The sequence below is a fragment of the Ptiloglossa arizonensis genome, chromosome 4, assembly GCF_051014685.1.
Source record: "Ptiloglossa arizonensis isolate GNS036 chromosome 4, iyPtiAriz1_principal, whole genome shotgun sequence".
Lineage (NCBI taxonomy): Eukaryota > Metazoa > Arthropoda > Insecta > Hymenoptera > Colletidae > Ptiloglossa > Ptiloglossa arizonensis.
The window spans coordinates 18,719,167-18,742,714 of record NC_135051.1 but is presented as its reverse complement, the minus strand read 5'-3'; the positions used below and the strand labels follow the sequence as shown (position 1 = coordinate 18,742,714).

Here is a 23,548-nt window from a genome sequence, read left to right as displayed (position 1 = left end):
CTATAATTCGATCGATGAAATTTTCCACGGCCTCGTGGCGTTTTGCCTCGCTAGGAGCGCGAATAAATCGTTCGCCACCGTTTATTTCTTAGCGGAGCTGTTGAATCAGGACGGAGAACCGGTAGCCAGCAGAGAAATAAAAGTACGGAAAATAGATCGTTGCTCCTGCGTGCGGCATTGCGTGTGTTCGTGCGTGGCCAACGCCCAGGGAATCAGTTGCGAACCGATGTTACCGGAAGATTATCACCGCGCTGGTTTCCAAGGACCAGTCCCGACGTCGTCGGTCCAATCTTTCGCTTGGTGGAACCTCATCGCCATTGTGTGTCTATTCTGGATACCTATACTGTTACTCCTGCTTTTCATGGGTACGGAAAAAATTTTCAAATCGAAAATAAATTCGGATATACGTTACGAAACTTTTCTCCGGAGGGTTTTCTCGACGAGACTGGGAAAATGAAACTTATATAATAGAAGTATAAAGAACGAAAATAGAAGCATCGGTACAACAGATATCTTTCTTTTTTCGGTAGAGGAAAAGTTCCTAACCGCTTAGAATGTTACTCAAGTGCCATTTTTGACAAGTTTGCTTTTCTGGTCGATACTTGTATTGTATTATATATAGTGAAAAATGAATTTTGGGTTTTATTTAACGAAATTTTTTTTGACAATTCTGAAACCACTTTGTGAGGAACTTTTATAACGGAAGTTTCATCTGAAAGATTAGTTTTCAGAAAAGTACCACGAGGACAGATTCTTTTTTCCAAAAAAGAGTATAAAGTGGAAGAAAATAATGAAAGAAAAGTTATCTTTTGCGTAGATTCTTGAAAGTGAAATGATTTTTCAAATTTTCCCATAGAATTTCGAACCCCGTATCCTTCGTTTCAGGCTTCCTTAAGTGGCTAATGGGTCTGTGTGTGCCCTCGGCTCGTCGTTGGGGACTGGACACCATACTTGTAACCCACAAATTTCCCCACTATTACGAGAAGGATTTGAAGTCGAGGACCGTTGTTTTCGACAAATACGGGGTCCCCGTGCACCCTGACACAGGTCGCAAGACCATCAGAGTTTGCAGCAGGTGAGTCGAAGCAACTGTTTTCCAAAAAGAAAATAGAGTTCCCCTAACAATACACTTTAATCTCATGGTCTCTGCAGAAAAATAATCAAGAAAACTGTTCTACAAAAAATAGGGATTTCTCATCAATACGCTTTCGCGTCTCCACAGAAAATTACTCCGAAAACCTACTCTCCAAAATAATAATTCCCTATTGATACACTTTAATACTTCAGCAGAAAATTAGTCAAAAATTCTACTCTACAAAAAAAATAATTCCCTATTGATATACTTTAATATCCCAGTAGAAAATTAGCCAAAAAATTTACTCTCCAAAAAGATAAGGATTCTTCGTCAATACACTTTTGTACCCTCGCAGAAACTTCGCCGAAAAGTTTACTCTGCAAACAAAAAAAGAATTTTCTACCATTACGTTTTACTATCACCGCAGAAAATTAGAGTTCTTTCTGAACCTGATTTTCTTCATCGTGTACCCGTTCGCGGCCTGCCATTGGTACTGCGCGAAACCAGCGCGGCCCAGGCCCCCGAAGAGCTCGCACGGGTCGAAAAAGAGCCCGATTCTGGAAACGAGTCTTTCATATTCCTCGGGTGGCTCGCTCGTACACGATAAATCCCGTATCCAGCCGAGCCCGATGTCCGAAAAGGACGAGCCAGCCGCGATGGTATGCGTCAGCACGTACGGGGACGGTATAAATTCCAAGATGGAGGCGGAGGACACGAGATACGTAATAGACGAACTGAAGAAATCCCAGGAATCCTTGCAAAACCACAGCAGATACAAAGTGAGCCACCGTTTCTGTTGAACCAACGTCCACCTCGATGGTTCCCTACCTGTCTTAACCCCCCCTTCCCCGCCCCCCGTATGGTTTATTCTGGAAATTATTCGTAACAACGTGGCGACCGTTTTCCAGCGAAATTGTCAGATACTAACGGAGCAGAGCTCGTCCGACTGATGAGAATCGTGCCGCGAGAGGAGGCAATTTTCGAGTCCCGACGCGTCGAAAAAAATCCACCACCCTGGTCCGAGGGAAATATGCGATTCGCCGCCGGTTGGGGCCAGAGGCTCGACGGGGAAATTATACGCAATGCGGTTCCGCCCGCGAGACACGGACAGAGAGAATTTGTGGACGCTTCCGGCTGATATCTACGTCAGGGGGGGTGTGTGTGCCCCCATCGTCCGCCACCACCCACCGTCCCCCGTCCGCTTTAACCTATTTTTCCCGCCCGAGTACTATTTATACGCGACGCCGGGAATGTAAATATTCATACCGAAACGTGGGCGTATTTCTCGCGCGGCGCGCTGCTTGTTCCGCGGAGGAGATAAAAAAAAAAGAAAGAAATAAATAAATAAATAAATAAATAAATAAACGCTCGTTACCGCCCGGGGGAATATTCGAATCGCGAGATTCCAGCGAGGGTGCTCCCCCCTACGGCGACGACAAAATCGCGAGCTGATCCCGATTCTGTTAACGAGATGAGCTTCTTTTCGGTTCGTTTGGCTCCCCTCAGGCCCCTTTTTATCACGAATAATTTTTCAACGACAAATCGGGCACCGACACCACCACCTCCGTGGTGAAGTTACACTCACTGTATCGGATAAGTGTGTTCATTTCGAAGAACAGAAAAAGGACGAAGCGTGGTTCATCCCCCTCCCCCTTGATATCTCGTTATTCTTTCAGGGTGTTACATCGTTTCGGGCGCGCGAAGTGTCCTCTCCCAATGGATGTTTTTTCTCTCGTGAATCTTTAAACCGCAATAACTGTAGAAATAAAGTGTATTATATATCTATGTATATGGGTGTACGTGTGTGTAAATTCGGACGGATTCGCCGCGCAGTTGTCGAAACGGGATACGGGGCATTGTTTTGAAAATATGAATCCCCGGATGCAACGTGTGTTGTTCTCTCGACGGCATTTTTAATCGCGTTTGGCGCTCGAGTTCACCGCGCGCGCGCGCGCGCTTCGATTTGTTTCGCCGTAACTTGATAGCGATTTTTCGGTTTCTTTCGCGTGGAACACACCTCGAAAGGATACATCGCCGGGTGTAAATCCCCTTTCCGATCCTGCACGATCTTTTCAACACGCGGAGAAACTTGAAAACCGATTGCGGGATTTTTCGAGGTTAGAATTCGTCGCGCGCTTCGACTTACGTTACCTCGTGAGTTTTCGAAATGCATAGACAGCGTCTTATTTATCGCGTATTCTAACGACAGGTGTCCCGATGTCTTAAGATTCCTTTCCACGGACCTAAATTCGTCTCAGTGTGCGAGGTAGAGTGTTTAATCCGTGTCTCGGTAGGTACAGTTACACGGTAATTTATTTCACACGACCTGGAAATAATTTTTCAATTTCATACGCGAGAGAAATGGGATACACAGGCACGGAAAATGGTGTCAACGATCGAATATGTTCTTTCCACGTTGGAGAATTTGAAAACCGTGTTCGTCCGCGGAATATTTCGCGTTTAAATCGCGCGCTTCGACACGTGTTACATAACCTAGAAACAATTTTTCAATTTCGTTGGTGAGAAACCTCGATAAAAGGATACATCCAGGAACGAATCGGAGAACTAGGTAGGTCCACTTCCAAAACTTGCAACAATATCTAATCCTAATAATAATTAATAGTTACGATTACAATAATACTCTCGTTTAAATGATAAAAATTTCTCAACATTCACAGACCCGGAAGCTGCGAATTACTATACGCCAAGTCAATCTCTAGCAAAAGAAATTCATCTCCCATTCGACCCCCCATCAAATTCAAATAATTCAAGCGCGGTGGTGTCACTCAACAATTTTTATAAATCACAATCGAAACACTTATAATTTAGAAATTATTTTACTTCAGAAGTCGCTTCTATTTCCAATCACCAGTCGCGTTACACCGATCGCACTTCGGGGCCTGATTGGGGTTCGAGGGACCCACGTTGTGTTCGTCCATGCGTTAAAACGTCCCTGGATAGATCGATGCGTGAAACGTGCGTTTGCAAATTTAATAATCGTGTCCGACACCCGTGTTCGAACGTTTGAAAATTCGCAACACGGGACGCGCGTTCTCCAGGTCCCCGTGTACACGACTGGAACATCTCGCAGCTGGGTCTTTCAGCACGGTTGTCGAGGAAATTTTCACTTTACCCGACAGGGTCGGTCGATCGTTGGACGGCCGGAAGGAATCGATAAAAACCATATACCGCGTCGCCCGTACGCTGGCATCCTCGTCGCGTCGCCCTTTTTTTCCGGTGTCTAGGAACATCTGCATAAACGCGCAATTTCTCGGCGACAGGTAGCCATGGCTACCGGTTTCCTCGTACGTCGAAACGCGTACGTTTCTCGACATGGGATCCCCCTTTGCCCCCACCTCTCTCTCTCTCTTTCTCTCTTTCTCTCTCTTACCGTCCCCCGTTGTACTCGTTTATTTTCGTTCCCCGTCGCAACCTCGTAACCGGGATTTTACAGTGCTGGGACATTGTTATGCGAACCGACGAACCAGACGTCAGTTGTTATCCTTCCAACGTTGTCCACCTACCCGCTTTTAACTCCATTTTCAGCTCGAGAATCACATTTCCTTAACGGTGTCGTCCCGATACACGGGGCATCGTTGTCGAAAAAAACCAGAACCGTGTAACTACGAGTCCGATTAATTAGTCGAGACTCGTCGAACTTCGTTAAGGCGGGTATACCAGTCTGAGGAATGGAGAAAAAAAGAAAGATTTTCTTGCTTCTTTGGATTTTTCAGAAATTCAGAGTCTCGAATGTAAACTTCCGAAAATGATCGTAGACGTTTCGGAGGTGTTTTTGTATTTCTGGAACTTTGAAAATTGGTAGTTACAATTATTGGGTTCCGTTGCATCGAGAAGGGAAAACGGAGTGAAATTTCTGAGGGTGAGAAGTGAAATTTTAATTAGGGAAACATTTATAATTTGAATAATTTCCTTTCCATTTGTATTTTTAATAAGCGCAATCGATGGAATCGTGACTCACCTATAAAATAATGTACGCAGATTCTTTTTCCTTCGAATTCACATCGTACAGTCATTCGAACAATATATAAATATATCCACGTGGTATAATATTTTTATCGTGTTTATTTGAAAAAAATTCACGAAAATTTCATGAATGCCAGAGTCTCGAAACGCCCCCTCGGGCTCCGTCCTCAATTATTTGGCGCGCCCCCTGGCAATTATTCTTCACAATTTTGTACAATTTTTATCGCGACTGTTCGCGTTGATATCGTGTAATGAACGGTTGTAAGTGCGGGGACAACCTGCTCCCTCTCGCATTTTGTTCGAAAACAAACCGTGCAACGGCACGATCGAATTTGCAACGTTTTATTGCCCCCCTCCCCTCCCCTCCCTCCAATTTTCCAGGCAGCGAGAATTTTTAAACGATATTACCCGGAAGTACGGGAATTTCGTGGGGAATTTGCATTGTAAATATTTTTTCCGAACAAATATGGCTCTGTTTATTGTTTCCCGGTCTACTTCATAAACCGTGCGCGAGAGGGCGCGCGCGTGCGCGTCGGCGGAATTTATTAATTTTTCATCACCCGGAGTAATATACCCACGGCTCGCTTTACAATTACGTTTCGTTAATGTAAAGGCAGCTTCATTTGTTCGTGGAAACGCACACATTCGTCGGACCACGAGCGACCATTGGTACCCGAGTACATTGGTACGTTCTACTTCCACGCCCTCGTGAAATCATCGGTGCCCCGTTTCGGTAATTATCGCATTACCGTCTTATTTACAGCTCGTGAATATCACGCGCGATCCCCATAACGCTTTCTCGTGGAGCAAAATTCCGCGAATTACTTGCGGTTTCTTCGTTCGCACGCGCGCTCACGGAACCTAGATGGCGCGCGAGTACAGAGTGTGAACAAAATATTTGTCACGGAGGTTAGGTTGCCGAAGCTGTCGCGAAAGTCATTCCGAGCGTAAAATTCGAGACGATCGTAGGAATCCTGTCGAACATTGGGGCCCGAGTAGAATATTTACAAGGGTACCCCTCGAGAATTTTTATTGCACGAAGAAGGAACGAATCTAGGGGTCGGTGATGATCTCTAGAATATTTCAAGGGATTCTTTACGATCGTTTGAAATTCAATTACTCGAAAGAGTTAAATAAATTTTAGGGGGACACGGGGGCATAACCGTTCTTAAAGAAGATTCTATATACACCTACATTACTTCCTTCCGAAAGGATTACAATTCATCCAGGTCAGCTTCTAAATGACCCAAAAGTTTCCAGGGGGCCTGTGGAATCTCTAAAAATAATCGACTCGAGGTCGAATTTTGCAAGAAGTTACTGTAGAAATCACTATACACGGTTTATGTTGAAATGTATTGTTTGTTAGGCAGTTATACTTAATATACAAATTGCTTTTAATTCCACGTTGTCGTGTTCTCTTTCTACTTAGGTCTCTAGTGTTGTCCACTCTCTCTTATTTGATTCTCTCTTGTCGTTCATCGGTCCGTCTCGTACACGGTATCCTAATTAGTCTAAGCATACGTAAAACGAACGGTGCCACTCGTTTGTATTAATACAAACGCACGTACGTGCATACTCGACAGTTGCTATCGACTTGTTCGGATCACGTTTGTTCCTGGAAGCTGCATCCGTTACTTCCTTTACACCCTGTACGTGCGGTTGCAGCATCGAAGGGAGAAAAGAGAGAACCCCTTAAGTTCTGGCAGCTTGTGCACGCTGCATTGTGCGGGCATGGTTATCTGCATGCACCTGTGTCCGACTTGGATGCCCGTTCGTGCAACGCCCGCCCGAAGAGAAAGGCAGTTCTTTCTCCATTGTAAATTCGGTAGCCTCCGGCCACTCCAGATTGACCGTACTCGACTGACCGTAGAGAGAAGCTGGGGCCGCGAGAGCGCGCGAAACGGAACAATGGTGGTCGGCGTCGGTTCAGCAAGGGAACAACGTGGTGTTCTTTTCGCGAGGAATATTTTCCGCTCGCGGCAGCGACGGTTCGAAATGTCAGAACCCGTGGATAAGGGATCACGACTTCCGGGTCGGTTGGGTTTTCCACCACCAATTACCATGACGCATTTATTTTGTGCTTGTTTATCCCTGGTGCGGTCCACGGGTCTCTTTAGACCCATACGGTCGTTAAAGCTACTACACAGAAATTAACTCCTTTATTTTTATCGCGAGGAGATCTTATGTTAATACAACAATCACTTTCTTTGTATCGAACTTGGTCTATTCGAACAAATTTTTTCTTTCAATATTTATATTATCCCATAATATTTTGACCGCAAAGTTTTTCAATACGAGTAACTGTTCCATTCTTCCGGTGCTCAGAACCGGCCGAGTCCTTTCTAAAAAGCCTCGAATGCTTCGGAAGACACATCCCCTCGTATCATTTTGCGCAAAATTTATGCGCGTGACATCTCTATCATCCTCTTTCTCGCACCGAATCCATTCCACTATATCATTGTTATCGCAATCGAAATATCCGAACAGTAGAACGCCGGATACTAGAGTATTGGGATAATAGGGGTTCGAATGGGAGTATCCGTTGTATTATAAAGTTAAAAACCGTAACTTCCGTGCATTGGAAATATTTCCGATCGGAAAACTTGGAATTGATAGTCGAACGAATGCTTTAAGGTTAAACGTTACCCTAACGATCGCTGTGGTTGGATGGAAAACATTATATTCTCGTTACTGCTTGCCTATAATTCGCGAAAAAGTCTCACCGGTCTCCGGTCGTAGATGTAATGTAACGAACGATCGATGTTCGTGATCGAAGTGAGGTCAAAGAAGCGGCCATTACGGTTCGTCGAGGAACGCGTTGATTAACGCCGACGTTTCCGGTGAAGTCATATCCAAGGTTACGCGATAGCGTAGGGGTCGAGAACTTGCCATCCTACCTCCCCCATTTGAAAATGGGGGTTAAATATTTATACCTACGATTATATCAGAGTGGCTCGAGTTTAAGGGCTGCAAGGAAGGAAAGCTACCGACAGGCCATCTACTCGAGCGCGCGGCTAAAGGAAAATAAACAAATCTATGCTCCTCTTGGCCGAGGGAGCGTCGTTTGCGGCTTCCTGAAACGACGGATGTTAATATTTTGGAAGCGATAGGAAGCTTTCGAGGACGGAAGAAAGGAGGGAAGAATCTACCCGCGTCGTTTATGCGGAGTTTTGAAAGGACTGCGGCTTTCTTTTGTTCTGTTGAAGGGGATGGTCATTCTGCCCGACGAATACATTTAGAGTCTCGAGATTGTGGCCATGGTTCGTGAAACGCATTTCTTGATAACTCTTTTTCGAGGAAGAATGGAAACGCGCAGTGGCTCGAATAGTGGCTTAAACGATCGCTAAGTGTTTGCACCGGATAACGGTATTAAATATATCAAATTTATTAAATGGATGAAAGTATATCAAGATTAGAGAAAAAAGCAATCGGCAGTAGTATTTGTTCGTCGCTTAATACTATGATTTATGTATTGTTCGATTCGACAAGCCCTGTGTGCGTACGCGATCGTTATGAGGATTTTACGAGGTACCTATACGACTGTTACGAGCGAATAAAATTAATCTTCGAATGTTCACGGCCCTTAATCGCGTATTATTTTGCTTCGACACGCTTTCTTTGGGCTATCGTACCAATTGGATACGTCATCGTTCACAACGAGCTTTCGATACGAATCGAGTACGGACATCGAACGTTCGTGTAAACTCGCACGATAGAAAAATAACCTTGGGTCTGTCTAGAAACGCGACTTAAGTGTCATTCTTTTGGTAACCGCTGAAGGGCGCAGGTATCGAGGATCCCAACGGCGTTGTACCGCACTCCGCAAGCAGGTATGTTAAATATTATAATTTTTCCGTAAAATGTTCGCAATTGGTAACGATTAGTCGCAGTAACACAGCTCTTTGCAAAAGTATCCTATCGCGGTTAGAAATATTACAGACGGTGAAATTAACGGTTGAAAAAGTCTAGTTCCCGTCGTTCTCGTCACGTAGAAACGATCGATATTAAAATCGCGAGATTTCGACGTTACAACGTTCGTCGAATATCTACTCCCGTATGGAAATGTATTAACTTACCGGTCTGTAGCTCGTTAGTATCAGTCGGGCTATTCAAGAGCTCGAATCTTGTAATTAGACACAGGGATATTCGACGTGCAGATTGACGATCAATAATCGATACCACGGGACACGATTCTTGGCCAATAATTGGCGGCAACGGACGTACGATAGTTGCCCTCTGGTGGCAAGAGGGGCAGTGTCGCCTCGAATGTAACGGTCCACGTGTGTCAAACCGCGCATCCTTGTATAATACAACGAAGTGCCGTAAATATGGGAATGTCGCGAATAAAAGGTCCACGCATCGGTTAGCGAATCGGTAATGTTACTCGCTTTACGTAAGAAACTTTCCAATCATCCGTGTGGAACTGTGTCTCCTTGACTTCTGTCGTACCCGTAAACAGTCAACGTTTTAACCGTTTAACTGATGCAGTGAAATCACTCTGTATTTCGATCCAACCTTGACTCTATTCACCATACGATCGAATAGACCGTTTTTGCATCGTTTCTCGACGAGACTGTTACGGAATACCGACGCGAATACTATCTCGTCTCGCACGCGCGCCAAACGAACCGTTTCTCTCGCGGGGGTTAGGTTTCGTTTTCGATCGATTAATGCATCGTGTATTTTCAGATCGCGGTGTCGTGAAACTCGGGAATCGAGGATCGTACCCGTGACCAAGAAAGCCCCTGTTCGCGGCCGTTTCTCCCGGAAACACATCAGGATGAGCCGCGGAGACTGTTACCTCCTCCTGTTGGTCGTCATCGGCGGAGGTAAGTCACGTTCGAATGATAAATACCGCGAGTACACGCGGCTAGCGTGCGCAGGGCCGTACCAACATGAGATACCGTTACACGCAATGGTGTCCGCCCGTTGAAATTATTTCACCCTTCCAATAAACGGGGCGTCTAGTTTATGAACGTGTCTCGATGAATTTTCCGACGGCACGAATATGAGGCAGCACCGTACCAATCCGAGAATTTTGATATTTTAATACGAAGCACAATGTAATCGCAGAAAGGTGTTTCGTTTCCAATAGAGCGTAGACACATCCAGAATGAAATATGATCACATTATAGATGGCGCTAACGCTTCTATGTTCGATCACACTTTTTTCATGTTGGTACGGTCGAGAGTCAATATTCTTCTAAGAATTTGTATTTGTATAATTACAATTGTGCAACTATTCGTGTCTTAGAATATGTATGTATCTCTATGTACGGTTTCCGGAGACCCAGATCACTTTAGAGATAATCGATATTATTGATATAATTGATGCCCGTTCTTTTTCGTTACCTCCTATATCTACTCTTATTGCGGATCCTTGTTACTCGATAATTTTAGAGACTGAGAATTTTATCGGTATTCTTCGTATATCTAACCTTTTTATCATATTCGATTAATTTCGACAGTGTGTCCCCTCATTGATTAAAATTATCCACCTTGTACAGTCCTAGGCGAGATAAGCATATAACTCTATTTAGAACGGCGTGGCGCGATGACTATTGGAAACTACGTTCCCCGACTCTCGTTGAGCGTATTCGCGAAATTAGCCGAGCAGATAAAAGCCACGGTGCATTCCCCGTGCAATGGCGCACATCTGGTGCCCCGGTTCAGGCATGGAATCCGCGGGCACAATGGTGATTACGGGGACAAAAGCCTGCGAACACCATGAATATATATCCTCGACGGCGGGCCTGCTGCACGTCTTTGTCTTACGTTTCTCCCTCGCCTCCGACCGACGATTTTTCACCCCGTACTGCGTCTTCACCGTTTCCGCGCGATTTTTCTGCCCGCCCCAGCCCTTCGTCGGCTTATTGTCTCGCCGCCATGATAATATACAGCCGCCCGAAGAACCTACTACGCGAGCCACAAAAGCGCGAAATTTAAAGGGGTTTCTTCGTGTCTTGGTTCGAAAATTGATCAATATTTCAAATTTTTTTTTTTTAATTAAATCGATACTTTTTGCACCGATTGGTATACATTCGGAGATATTGTACGAATTTCTTCGTGCAATTTACTCTCGTAATAAAGAATTTATAATTGTTTCGCTCCAGGTCTCGTTAAATGCTCACTCGTATATACACTTTATCGGCTCTCTTTTCTATTTTGATCTCAGTTTTTGAAATTTACTTCGGTAGCGGTACAAGTGTCGGGGTTGCCAGAGAAATATTAATCGTAGGTTTTAAATGTTTTACAAAAAACAGGTAATATTCTGTTTTAATAAATTATTGGGTTGTTCGGAAAGTCATTTCGTTTTCCAAAATGGGGAATATATAATTTAATAAAATGTTTATACACTTTAAAAAAATCGTGTTTCATTTTCACACCAAAAAAAAAAAAAAAAAAAACGAAATGACTTTCCGAACAACCTAACATTATTATTAATATAATTACAAAATGGCGCCACCTCGAAGAGACAGAATCGAGTTTCGTTACAAGATTCGCTCATAGTTTCGTGTCGGTTGCCGGGCTGTTCTATGGAGATCGGCCACATGCCCTCAATGGTTATTTATTGCAAAATACGCTGTTTATCGGCGTTCCTTCGTCGAGCGTCCGCTGCGAATGGAATTCGACGCTCGCCACCGGCGATGAGTCGGGAGCGGGTTTCGTAAAATTTAACGCGGTAACCCTGTAATTCCAACCCCACGGATTTGCATTCGCCGCACGCTTTAAAGTCGCTTGTTGGCGATGCAGGGCGTAGGATCTCGCTCGTAAGAACTCTCCGCGGACCGATGATCGAGTCGCTCGTCGTACGCGACCGTTATCTCACGGAAACTGGATAATTGGCCGTGTGTTCATTTCTCGAACGCGTTACGAGACATAGAAGTAGCAATTACAAGAATCCTGACCTTGACGAGTTCGAGAGCTTCCGTTGGCTATAATACCGTCCATCCTGCATCCTGCCCGGTTTCTTGTATGTCTTCGAAATAAACGCTTCTGCCTGTTTCCAGCACGTTATCATAGAAGTGTCCTCGCTCGATGGACGTTTCCCGATATCAGCGTCTTTCTTGATGATATAACGGACCGAGAGTTGAAGTTGAAGTTGAAGTTGTTGAAGTTGAAATAAAATTGGATCAACAACGATCACCGGAGCCTCTACGTAACGGTCCGCCATGTGAAAAGGAAAAGGTGGCGAATCTAACCAATGGACTTGTTCTCTCCCATTCGATCGTCATCCGGGCGTAGATTACCGTCGGTCAGCGCTCGATTCGAGGTTAGCAGTGCCACGATGTTCAACACCGTGAAACGAGCAACATCGAGGTCTCCCGCGAGTTGTTCGTTTTAGTCGACCCGCGAGTTGTTCGTTTTGGTCGTTCTGCAAGCCAAGGCCCCGCGGTTGGGGCAAAAAAAAAGTCTGGAATCGCAATCGTGGAACCGGTTTCAGGAAAATACGACGTCACCGAACGAACACGTCCGTCCCTTCCCCCTATAATTTACCAAAGATGAAACCACAAATTTATGTAGATATTGATAAATATATGCGGTCGATACGTCTTTCGGTGAGGGAGGAGTGGTGGTGTTACGATTTAAAATCCTGAAGAATTCTTCGCGGAGGTTACACGTACATCGTTGTTTGGTTTCGACCGGAGTTCAACCACGAAGTGTGCGACACATACTCGGAGCAGTATTCCCACTGAGCGCGTTTGCATTCGCGACGCGTCGCCCAATGGGCCGGTTAACGTTTCCTCCGCATCCCCTCACTTTCGCCCGAATTACGCAGGTAGATTGTTGTGCGCAGCTGTCGACGTGAATCTCGCATTAGCGCCTGGAACGACACGATTCACGCAGCGTTGGCTGGTTCTCGCGAAAGCCGGCAATAGACCTTCGGTAACCGTGAGATAGCTCGAAAGATGAAGTGCGATCCGAATGAATTGGTCGCTCAGGGACGCCGAGGGAAGTTACCGCCGGTACTATTACGCTTCTCCCACTCCTGGCTCCGTTACTCCGCCCCTTCGGTGAGTAGATGCGTAGGAGTGGGGAGATGTGATCTCGAACCAGTTGATTGTATCCTGACTGCAACAGAGTCACCTTTCGAACGAATCTACTAGTGATAGTACCTCTATAATATTTTGCAATACCCATATTCTCAGTTCTGTCACTTTGATCCAAGAGTGGACGCGTAAGAACAAAGAAAAACGACTGTGAGTGGCCAGTTAATTTTGTCCCGCCTCTAGCGCGGTCATCGTTCAAACGAAGTGGTCAGCGTAGAACGTCAACCTCACAGCGCCTCGCCCCTCCCACTTCAGGCTCTGTTAACTCCGCCCCGCGAGTAAACGCGTAAGAGAAGGAGAGGTGTCTGGCGCGACAAGTGACCTTGACCGGCCAGTTGATTTTGTCGCAACTGTAACGCGGTCGAGAAGTTTCCCAGAATCGAAAGTAAACCTAGTTTTCTCCAATTCTCGTCGTAAAAGTAATTCATTGTTGCAAGTGGACGAAACGTCCTTGCGCCGGTAACCAGGACACGGTTTTTGTCTTAATTTGTAAAGAAGCAACGCAACGTTTCTTGTTGCTGCAGTGGCGAACTACTTTAACTTTCTCAGGGTAAAACTTCTGCATTACAATGGGTGGGGCGGGAGGGGAGAGAAACAAGGAGAATAGAATCTCGTGGGGAGATTAAACTTTTGTCCGCGGTTTTCTGAAGCGTTAATGTGACTGCAGTCCACTGATCTACATTCAGGTCGGAAGAGTTCGGGTTCTCGAAAGTTTACGATCCTCGTGCATTTTTCCAAATGCACTTTCCTTGTATTGCTGCGCATGCCTCGTGTACTGTTTCGTCTATCTAAACGGACAATGATTGTCGCTTAAAAATGTTAAACCTCGGGTTACGGACACCGAACGCTATCGGTTCGCGCGAGTAAGTTTCAATGTCCCGTATCGGGTAAGCAACGTGCTAATGCGCAAGCTTCGAACATAAAAGTAAAGGAAATAATCGAAATTCGATACCAAACGGTCGATCAAAAATTTCAAACTGTTTCTCATTTGTGTCGTTAATAATTTATTCGGTTACTATCATTGAGATAAATTCACAGAAAAAGTTGATCCGTCAAAATTGACGAAGAGAAGCAATGAAAACTCGATATCGAAACTTCCTAATCGTTCTCTCAAATTCCACTGGCGATAATTCATCGAATAAAAAGTAAACGAAAGTTCGACACCGATCGACAAATATCTTTCCAGTCTCCGTCCGTGCCTACAATAATTTATGAATTACGAAGATCAGTGCGCGCGTGAAAGTTCCCCGTATCGGGCAACGAACACGTAAACGCGCGAACTTCAAATCCGGCGCTTAAAAGTTGACAAACTTTGCAACGCGGTATCGGAGACTACACTGTAGCCCGGTTACTAATTTCCAGTGGGGAAGCGTAAATTCTTAAGATTCGCGTTGCATTTTCCCCGAGTTAAAGAGCAACAGTCTTCGCAGTATCGCGCTGGCACCGAACACCAAGCAACCGGGAGTATCTGGAAGGGAGAGGAGTTTGTTTAGCGGAAGTAACACGAGGAACGAGGAAACTCCTCGTTCTCGGTGGTTTGTCGTTTGCAGCGGCATAATGCCGCGTCTGCCTTCGCGTCAACCCCCTAACCTCTACCATAAACAATTCCGCTCCCGTAGCTACGGTGAACATTGTCCGTGGTTTGCGCGCGATTTAGCCCGGACGAAGGACGTCCATTTTTTACGAACGCTTCGTGGTCCAGTCACCTGGAAAATATTACCCGTTACACGTAGGGTGAGGAAGGTGGAGAGGAGGGAGGGTAGCTTTAGAGCTTCCCGGGGTAAAAATGTCGAAAGTTCACGACGGGTAGGAAAAAGCGATTCCGTATGCGGTTCAGCCTCGTGTTTAAGTACGGGCGACCGGCTCGGAGCACGAGGAAGTCAAAAATTAATTAAGAAGCAGGAACACGAGCTCTCGACGACGACGTCGGGGCGAAACTCTATTATTCAAGCGCGTAAGCGTGCTCCGCTTGGCGCGCGCGCCCATATAATTCGATCCACGGGGGCGGAAAACCGCTCGTACGGCTATTACGCGCGATGTGGACTACACGTTCGTGTCGGTGAATGGACACGTGTTCGTGTACGAAAAGATGGGGCGGAGGAACGCGTGGAATCGTGGAAAAAAAAAATATATATACGAAAAGAAAAAGAACCGTCCATTCACAAAACGTAGCTTGCGTTAACAAATTCGTGAAGACCCTCTTTCTACGCACCTGCGACGCGGATCGTTTATTTTCCGGTGTGAATTGCTATGAAGAATTATCCGGCAACGATCACGTCAAGGGAAAAAAAAGAAAGAAAGGGAAAGGGTTGAATTCAGCGTGGAGGAAATTTCAAGATTAACCCTGGAACAGTCTGGCTGGGAATGGTAGAGTGTTTTGTCTGGTAAGACCTCGAAAGCAATTTTTGTACATACAAGGGGGATGTGTGCGCTTCGTAGATCTTAGAAAGTTATTGTAATGAGTAAATATGTTTTACGGGTATTTATTTGTTTCCGATACCTTGTTTTATGGTAACATGTGGTGTTTAACTGTTGAACATTGTGTATATTTGTTTGGATTACCGATAGGTTTCATGCTATGATAGAGTAAAGAAAAGAGGCTTTCGAAAAAGAACGTGCAATAATGTATTATTAAGTGTAATTCCAAATATGTAGAAGTATTTCATAATACTTACGAAACTCACGTTGATAGTCTGTTGGTATCTAGCGGACTCCACTGTCTCGTCACTTCGATACACAGTAGTATCTCGGTTACTGATGAAATCTGTTCCTCGTATTGGCAATCAATAGTCATCCCCACCACTGTTTATGTTTCTTCGACTTGAGAACTTTGTCCCATTCTATATTCATTGTCAGTCTCGACGAGTTCCGACCTTGGAGGACATTACCAATGACACCTGCGTAACCAGTCATCTGGAAGGTAGACACAGCCTGACACATTGTTATACTCTTATTAGTCATAGACCAATGTTCGTCGCTTGAGGTCTATCGGACTTCAAGTAGACTGCTAAGGTTAAATTGAGGAGACACCACGTGTGACTGAGTATCATAATACCCGAACAATGGTGACACTATAGTATCGCCTTCGAAGACACTATCAATGACACTTGCATAATGAGTCACTTGGAAATGGAACAAAGCGTAACACAACGCTATATTTCCATTAGTCAGAGACCAATGTTTGTCACCTGGGTTTTCTCAAACTCCAATTAGACTTTGTTTTCGCCTTGTTTGATTTGGTTAAATAGAACTAAGGTTACGTAAGATTCTAACATCCTTGAACAGTGTTCTTCGACACTCGCATATTGAGTCACTTGGAAGTTAGATGAAAATGAAACACATCGTTACATTTTTATTAGTCGCAGACCAATGTTTGTAGGCTCAGCTTTTTCGGACCCGGACTCTAGGGTTAAATAGAGAAGCCACGTGGGATCATAACGCCGGGGACGCCCGACGTCCGTCCTTATACGATGCCCTTCGACGGGGTTTTGCGCGCGTGCGCGCGAAAAGCATCGTACCACGCCGTGGGCCAGACCAGTCGAGTTCCTTAATGAGGGAGACGCTTGCTGTGTTGCGCACCTTGGGGTCCGTGGGTCGGTGTTGGTGCACGCATACCTGCGGCTACGTGGCCATGTGGTACGCAGCTGGGCCACCTCCGTCCTATCGGAACCAGCCTCGCCGCATTCCCTCCCGACTACCTGGGAACTTCGCGTTTCGTCACGAGCCTCTCTTCGTTCCTCGTGACTCTCGATCAGGATCCACGTTCCCTGTTTTGCTGGCCAGGTCAGAGTCGGTGATCTTTCGACCACGGGGCTCGCGAAGTCATACAGTAGGGTAGATTATCCCTTCGTTCTTATTTATGAGTTTTCTACGAACAAGGAAAAACATCTATTCGTTGACGGTGAACTCGTTTTTCTCTCTATTTCTGAGTTGTGGAGGAAGCAGGCAATGGCAATGACGACTATGACGACTATAACGACGATGACGGCGCTTATGACGGCAGTTATGACGACGAAGATGACGACTATGACGACTATGACGACGATGACGGCAATTATGGCGACAGTGGCGAGTATGACAACGATGGTATGTAGCTATCCCACTGACAGTCGTGGAAAACGTCTCGTTCGCGTCGTTTCGAGCGCCGATAGTTTAATTTCCTTGAAACGCTATTCGCCGAGGTGAATTGGATCGTGACGTTTCATTAATTTAATTGAAGGGGGTTCGTGGAACGACGCGTCGTCGCCGAGATCCTCTCGATCTTGTTCGTCTTTCGCCAAGCGGGACGGAAATTCTCGATTCTCTCGGGGGGTAGCGAAGGGGGGATATCTCGAGAGCGAAATTGAAGGCACGAAGCACGATTTATGAAGTGAACGGGGCGGGAAAATAGTATCGAGAATTGTTGCGGGTTTGCGATAGTGCGCGCGCGAGCGCATTGTGTTTTCTTCGCGGAAATTGTTTTCGGAATTGGCGCAAAATTGTTGCTTCTCCCACCCCTTCATGTCTCCGCACATCCATTACTGCGCTTGTCGTAGATTTCGCTCGTAGGATGGCACATATGGTTTATAGTTATTGGTATAGGACTATTTGCCAGTGGAACATTTGTTACCGTCAAATGGTATAGTATAGTATAGTGGCATACTTGTTTTATGATTAATGTTAATATAATTTGCGGTTGGGGTTTTAGAAGAACGAACGTTATTGATTTTTCACGTGGAGTGTTCCTTAATTTAAACTAATGATACACAGTCGACGAAAATGTTCTTAACCGTTACCTAATTATGCTAGTAACGATTTATCAATCACTGCATTTAGGATAAATGTAACAGAACGATTGACAAGTGTCAAATATGACACTTCTGAATGAAATTTTCTGCTATTAGTAATTTATCAAATATAACTAAATGATTGATAAAAAATTCTTCATCGTTCTGCAATTATAGTGTTAGTATAAGTATCATTCGTAAAAGAAACCCAGCCTTGTCAATGTTTTAAAAAAAGGAAAGAAAATTCGATATCGAAAAATTGCCAAGAAAGTCCCCCAACAACTTTCTAATTACACTCTCAATAATTTTTCAACTACCACTCGTACACCAGATACTCCTCATTAATAATAAAACGCCTGCCAAAGTGAAGGATGAAAAATTAACCAAAAAGAAAGAAAATTCGATATAAAAAAAACTGCGAAAATATCCCCCGATAACTCTTTAATTCCATTTCAAATACTTTTCTAACCACTATCCATGCGATAAAAACACTCCATCGAACGACCACCAACGTTTACCCCTATCGAAGCGTCGAAAAAGAAAAAAATGCATCCAATTCCATGTAAAACGAAACTCGAGACGTGTCCGAGGCAGGGCCCCGAGGAAGATCGTACCACCGGTTGCTCCGCCCCTGTACGTCGTCCCTCGATCGCGATCCCGATCCACGCGGCAGTCTTGCCGCGCCAGCGCGATCGAGAGGATCGATGCCGCGCATCGCGCCTGCGTGTCTCCGTGCACCGAAAATACTCGTCCCGCGCGAGAGTGGTCTACCGTGAACGAAGAAGGAGTGTGCAGTGAAATAAGAATTGCGAAAAATGTTCACGCTTACGCGCGAACGTCCCGTGAAATGATAACGCTCGCGGGAAAATCTCGAGGTAATACACGGGGGCGGAATGTTCAGTGACACACCGGTGCGGGACGGTGGTTGTTTATCGAAACGCGGCACCGCGCGGTATCCTTTTCCATTATCCCTGCGCATCGTTAATTTACGACGACTTTTTCCCTCCACCCCTTAGCACCCGGTCACCCCCACGACCCGGTGTTATTTAAAGTTCCGCGAGTCGAGGTACCCGGGCGTCGCGTTCGCTCCTCGTTCGAGCAGCTTCTTCTCTCCTCTCGTTTCTGTTTTCTTTCCCGTGGAATACGCGCGAGCATATATCAACGAACGTGACGGCCGTATTCTCCGCAGTGGATTTCCAAGGCGTGTAAAATATCCGAGCCAGCCCCAGCCCCGACGGCGACGGCGGACAATTATTTTAATACCCTTAAGATCACACCCCTCTTACAAGATCCTTCTCGGTTAATTTCTTAAGAAGGATATCCAAGCTCCGTTCCGCCGCTTCTTAAGCTTGTTTAATCCCTTCGTCGTCTTTCAACCCGCTCCTATCCCCGCCCCCTCCCCCGTCCCGCGATACGATCCGAAATTCATTGTTCTCCGGGGATTTAACTTCTTTTCGTCGCGACGCCGACGTACTACATCCAAGAGCTCCTTTTTCTGTCTTATTTCGTTGCTTCGAGATGGACGAAATTTTAACGCGTTCACTATTCTTTTTCCTATCTCGTAATCCGAGGTTGTAATTCCCATCGAGGGAATCGAAACGAACGGGTTCCATCGTTCGAAATTTCTGTCCAGATATTTATTGTCCTTCCGAAGATTAAATTTATTTTCGTAGTTCGAGTAACGCAGGACACCTTTTTCGATCTTATTTTCTTGCTTCTCTTCGATGTTGGATGAAATTCTAACACGAACACCTCTTTTTTTCTATTAGAATCGAAGGTTTCTATCGTTGGAAATTTCTATCCAGACACTGGAATACAAATCCAAGGTTTCTCGACATTTCTGTCCAGATACTCGTTATTTTCCAGGGGATAACTTCTTTTCGTCGCGACGGTTCCTTTTGCTTGTTTTATTGCCTCTCGTAAAGATAGATAAAATTTTATGTACTCTTTCCATGGAAATTCTCAATAATGGGATAGAAATAGAAGGTTTCTATCGCTCGAAATTTGTACTCAGATATTCCCTCGATCGCCTGGCCGTGCCTTCTTTTTATCAGTTCATTCACGGATAAGAAGTTCGACCCCCTCCGCGCGTCGAACGATCACCGCTTTATGAATTATCTCGATTCGTGGGTCCCCCAGCTTCACGGTTCCTCGACGACGAATTAGCCTCGACTGTTTTTCAACCCACACGTCGGTCCCCGTCTCGAATCCTCGATCGCGCCGGGTCCCGAGATTATCTCGCGGGACCGCTCGATCGATGTAGACAACGACGGTTTCGCGCGAAAACCGGAAGCTCTCGTGACGCGGTGATTAATGCCTTGACGATCGTTTTACACAAGGCATCGTACTGGCGTGCCATCGAGCGATAGCCACCGTGCCTCGCGACCGATAAGAGTGTTTGAACTGTCGGTTCGTTTCATGGGACACGATAGGGAGTCTCTTTCACAATTAGGCGGTGGTGAAAAGTTCGAACTGGATAAATCGTCGATGTTACTATTAGTTAAACTAATACACGGTTAACTTTAACATTTGGGACCCAGTAGTCGAAGTTTTAGAGTATTTCTTGTAGAACCATTGCTTGACAAAGAAAGAGAACAGTTATAACTGTTGTAACAGAAGGGTTCAAAAAGATGCCACTATGATAAATAAATAATGTAAAAAACTTAAATTTTCGTCTCATTGTCTCGAAAAATGCTACGAGTACGTTCTTCCGGTTAAAATGAGTCCAAACATGACGTAAATTAGACTACTTTTGATCGATTTAATATACAGGGTGATTCAGAAATAATGTTACACGATATGTATGTTTCCTTCTATTGGGTCAGGTTTTGTCGGGCTTAGGAGGAAAGGATTGGGGATGAATCGTGAAAAGTTAACCGTGTAGATTTTAATGAAAGTTTACCGTGTATTACTGTATCAAGTTCTCAGAGAAACCGTGACAAAAGACCTTGAAAGCAGCCCTTGGAAAAGTAGGGAGAATTTTTCGCGCCAAAATCCTCCAAAATCGTCTCTGAGAGGATCCACCGGACGAAAAGATTCCCGAGACCCGTGTGGCGATAAATAACACCGAACCGGAGTGTTCCACGAACCCCCATCGTTCAGCTACGCGACTCGTAACGCGTGTGTCTCGGGCAGGGATCGTCGAGTAGGCTGCAAAAATAGAAACGGCGATTGATTCCTGCGTCGCCAACGGTCGAGACTACCGGAGTGTGTAACCCTCTCTGTGAAGGGAATTTAATCCCCTGGGCGGTGAATCCAAAATTATACAGTGGTTACGAAAACAGTGGTGATTTCCCGAGCATAGTGTGATCCGTCGCTATAGTGCGCGTCGCGATTCGATCGAGTGTAAACCGACCAATGAAGGACGAATCTCTTGGTTAAAGTCTCTCTGAACCCCACGAGAACGATCGAACAGCCTTTTGGATACCTCATGAGTCTGTGTTCTCAGCTTTCGCGTCGAATTCCAGGTGAATGCACTTGAAACCGGGGTGAGGGTGAGAAACGCACGCGAATACGTACCCGGAGCTGTATATTGTCGGATGGCCACAATAGCGATAATTTCTTTCTAAATCACGAGTCTTCCGCTTTGAATTCCCGGTGAACATACTTCAAACCGACACACACCCAAATTGACAAGTATACGGGGTCACATATCGTTGGATGGTCACGGTAGCGAATGTGACAATTTTTGTTTCTCCCAAAGTCTCTCTAAACTCCAAGAGTTGAACGGTCGAACTGTTTTTGCACCGAATTTTCGGTGAACACTCTTGAAACCGGGGTGAGGGCTAGAAATGTACGCGAGCACGTACCCGGTGTCGCAAATCGTCGGATGACCACGGTAGCGGCCAGCTCCAGCGACAACCAGATAGCGAGTGCCATTGGACGCAATCAGGGATCATCGATGGCACGGTGCATCGAGTGGCTAGCAACGTGCTCCGACCGTTAACGTTCCGGCTACGACGAAATTACGCCAACGCTAGGCTACCAGGAATTGCCCAGGATAACGTGGCCGCAGTCGATTACTGGGGCTAGTCGGCAGGAGTGAACCCTCGACGGGTTGCGGGATCTAGGTATGTACATTACGCGCTTGCGTTTACACATGCTCGCGATAATGTTCGCCCCCCCCCCCCCCCTATCTCGTGGAAAGTAGTAGTCGGCTACGAGAGTGATCCATGGAACGCTTTGGGTCTCGTTTTAACCCTTTCGCTGCGGATTATCTACGCCAGAACGCTCTCGCTGAGCGTCAAAAATGTATTGCGAACAGTCGGTAGTATTTAGGTTTATGTCTTGCGCTTGTAAAAGGTATCTCGGGGGAAAGGAAACTTTAGATATTTATAATTTTAGATGTGACTACGTTATGTTGATTTTTTAATAAGAAACATCTTCTCTTCCCTCGACATCAGTTTTTGCGTTAATTTCAGCATGGAAGTAATTTTTGACAATCTTCTGAGATTTAAATAAACGGATTAAATATTTAAAGGACTGTGAGCTGATGAGATATTAAAATAAATAAATAATACTGATAAAATAATAAATATTACAAAATCCTATACGGCAGCTATATTATGTAAATAGTCCTACGAGTGTTTAGCTGTAGGAGACTCTGCTCTATCTCTTCAATCTCCTCCCATAGTAGATACCTCGTGTTACGAAACACCCTGTACAGTAACCATGATTAACCAGGAGCATCGACTCCACCGATCGCCGTGACAAGTGTTCTATTATTACAGCCACGGGCGTGCAAGGCCAGGAATCGTCCTATTTTTCTCTCTCGGGTCCCCCGAACGAGAACTCGAGACTCCGCGCGTCGACTTCGTACCGAAAAGAAGAGATTTGATCCGTCCCAGTTCCGTGACTCACCCAGAACAGAAACAAAGAACCGGTTCGAACGACTTCGCCGAGAGTATTCTTTTTTTTGCTTTTCCCAACGAGATTTCGACACCTGAAAACGTTATCGCTTCCACGCACAGATATTGTCTGATCTCGTCGACGTTTCTCTCGACGCTAATTGTCGGTTTGTTCGCGCGTCTAAAGGTGTATCTCCACCACAACGTTAGTAAACTTCACCGAACAGCATTAAAATTTCAATTTTTTTGAAATCGTCTGTTCTTGAACTGTTCTTGAACTGTTCTGGAACTGTTCTGGAATTATCCTGGAACTGTCCTGGAACTGTCCTGGAACTGTCCTGGAACTGTCCTGGAACTGTCCTGGAACTGTCCTGGAACTGTCCTGGAACTGTCCTGGAACGGTCCCGGAACGGTCCCGGAACTGTTCTGGAACAGTTCTGGAACTATTCGTTTATTGTTCTTGAACTCTTCTGAAACTGTTCGTTCACTGTTTTGGAACAGAAACCAGAACTAGGTCCAAGTACACGTTCTGACACATAGAGATTGATTTGCGTAAGAAGACAGGAACAATCGATGTAATTATTAATCAAAATAAAAATAAAACTATGATCAGCAGTTCTTCTACGCGCAGATAACTTATCCGAGACGATCATATTGAATATATTAGCGCAATCATGAACCAAAAGTAAAAGAAATTCGAGTTTTTCGACCCGAATTACCAGAAATAACCCCCTTTAATAATTCGCCGCGGTTGCGTGCCGCGATAACGCTCTCGGGGCATTCCCTCGTTGTTTCTGCGTCGTTCCGCGCTGTCATTCACGGAAA

At 45.3% G+C, this 23,548-nt stretch overlaps 1 protein-coding gene across 8 annotated transcripts in view; it reads left to right on the top strand.

Annotated features, from left to right (window-relative positions):
* The first annotated feature begins 18,588 nt into the window (after positions 1-18,588).
* LOC143145130 (uncharacterized) overlaps positions 18,589-23,548 on the top strand; it is a 265,611-nt gene continuing 260,651 nt past the window's right edge. For 5 of the 8 annotated variants that reach the window (XR_012991619.1, XM_076308178.1, XM_076308177.1 and 2 more), the window contains exons 1-2: positions 18,589-18,751; positions 20,798-21,946. The gene's annotated coding sequence lies outside the window, so the exon portion shown is untranslated. The remainder of the gene's footprint in view (positions 18,752-20,797; positions 21,947-23,548) is intronic. The other 3 variants (XM_076308175.1, XM_076308173.1, XM_076308174.1) reach the window with 3 other exon arrangements.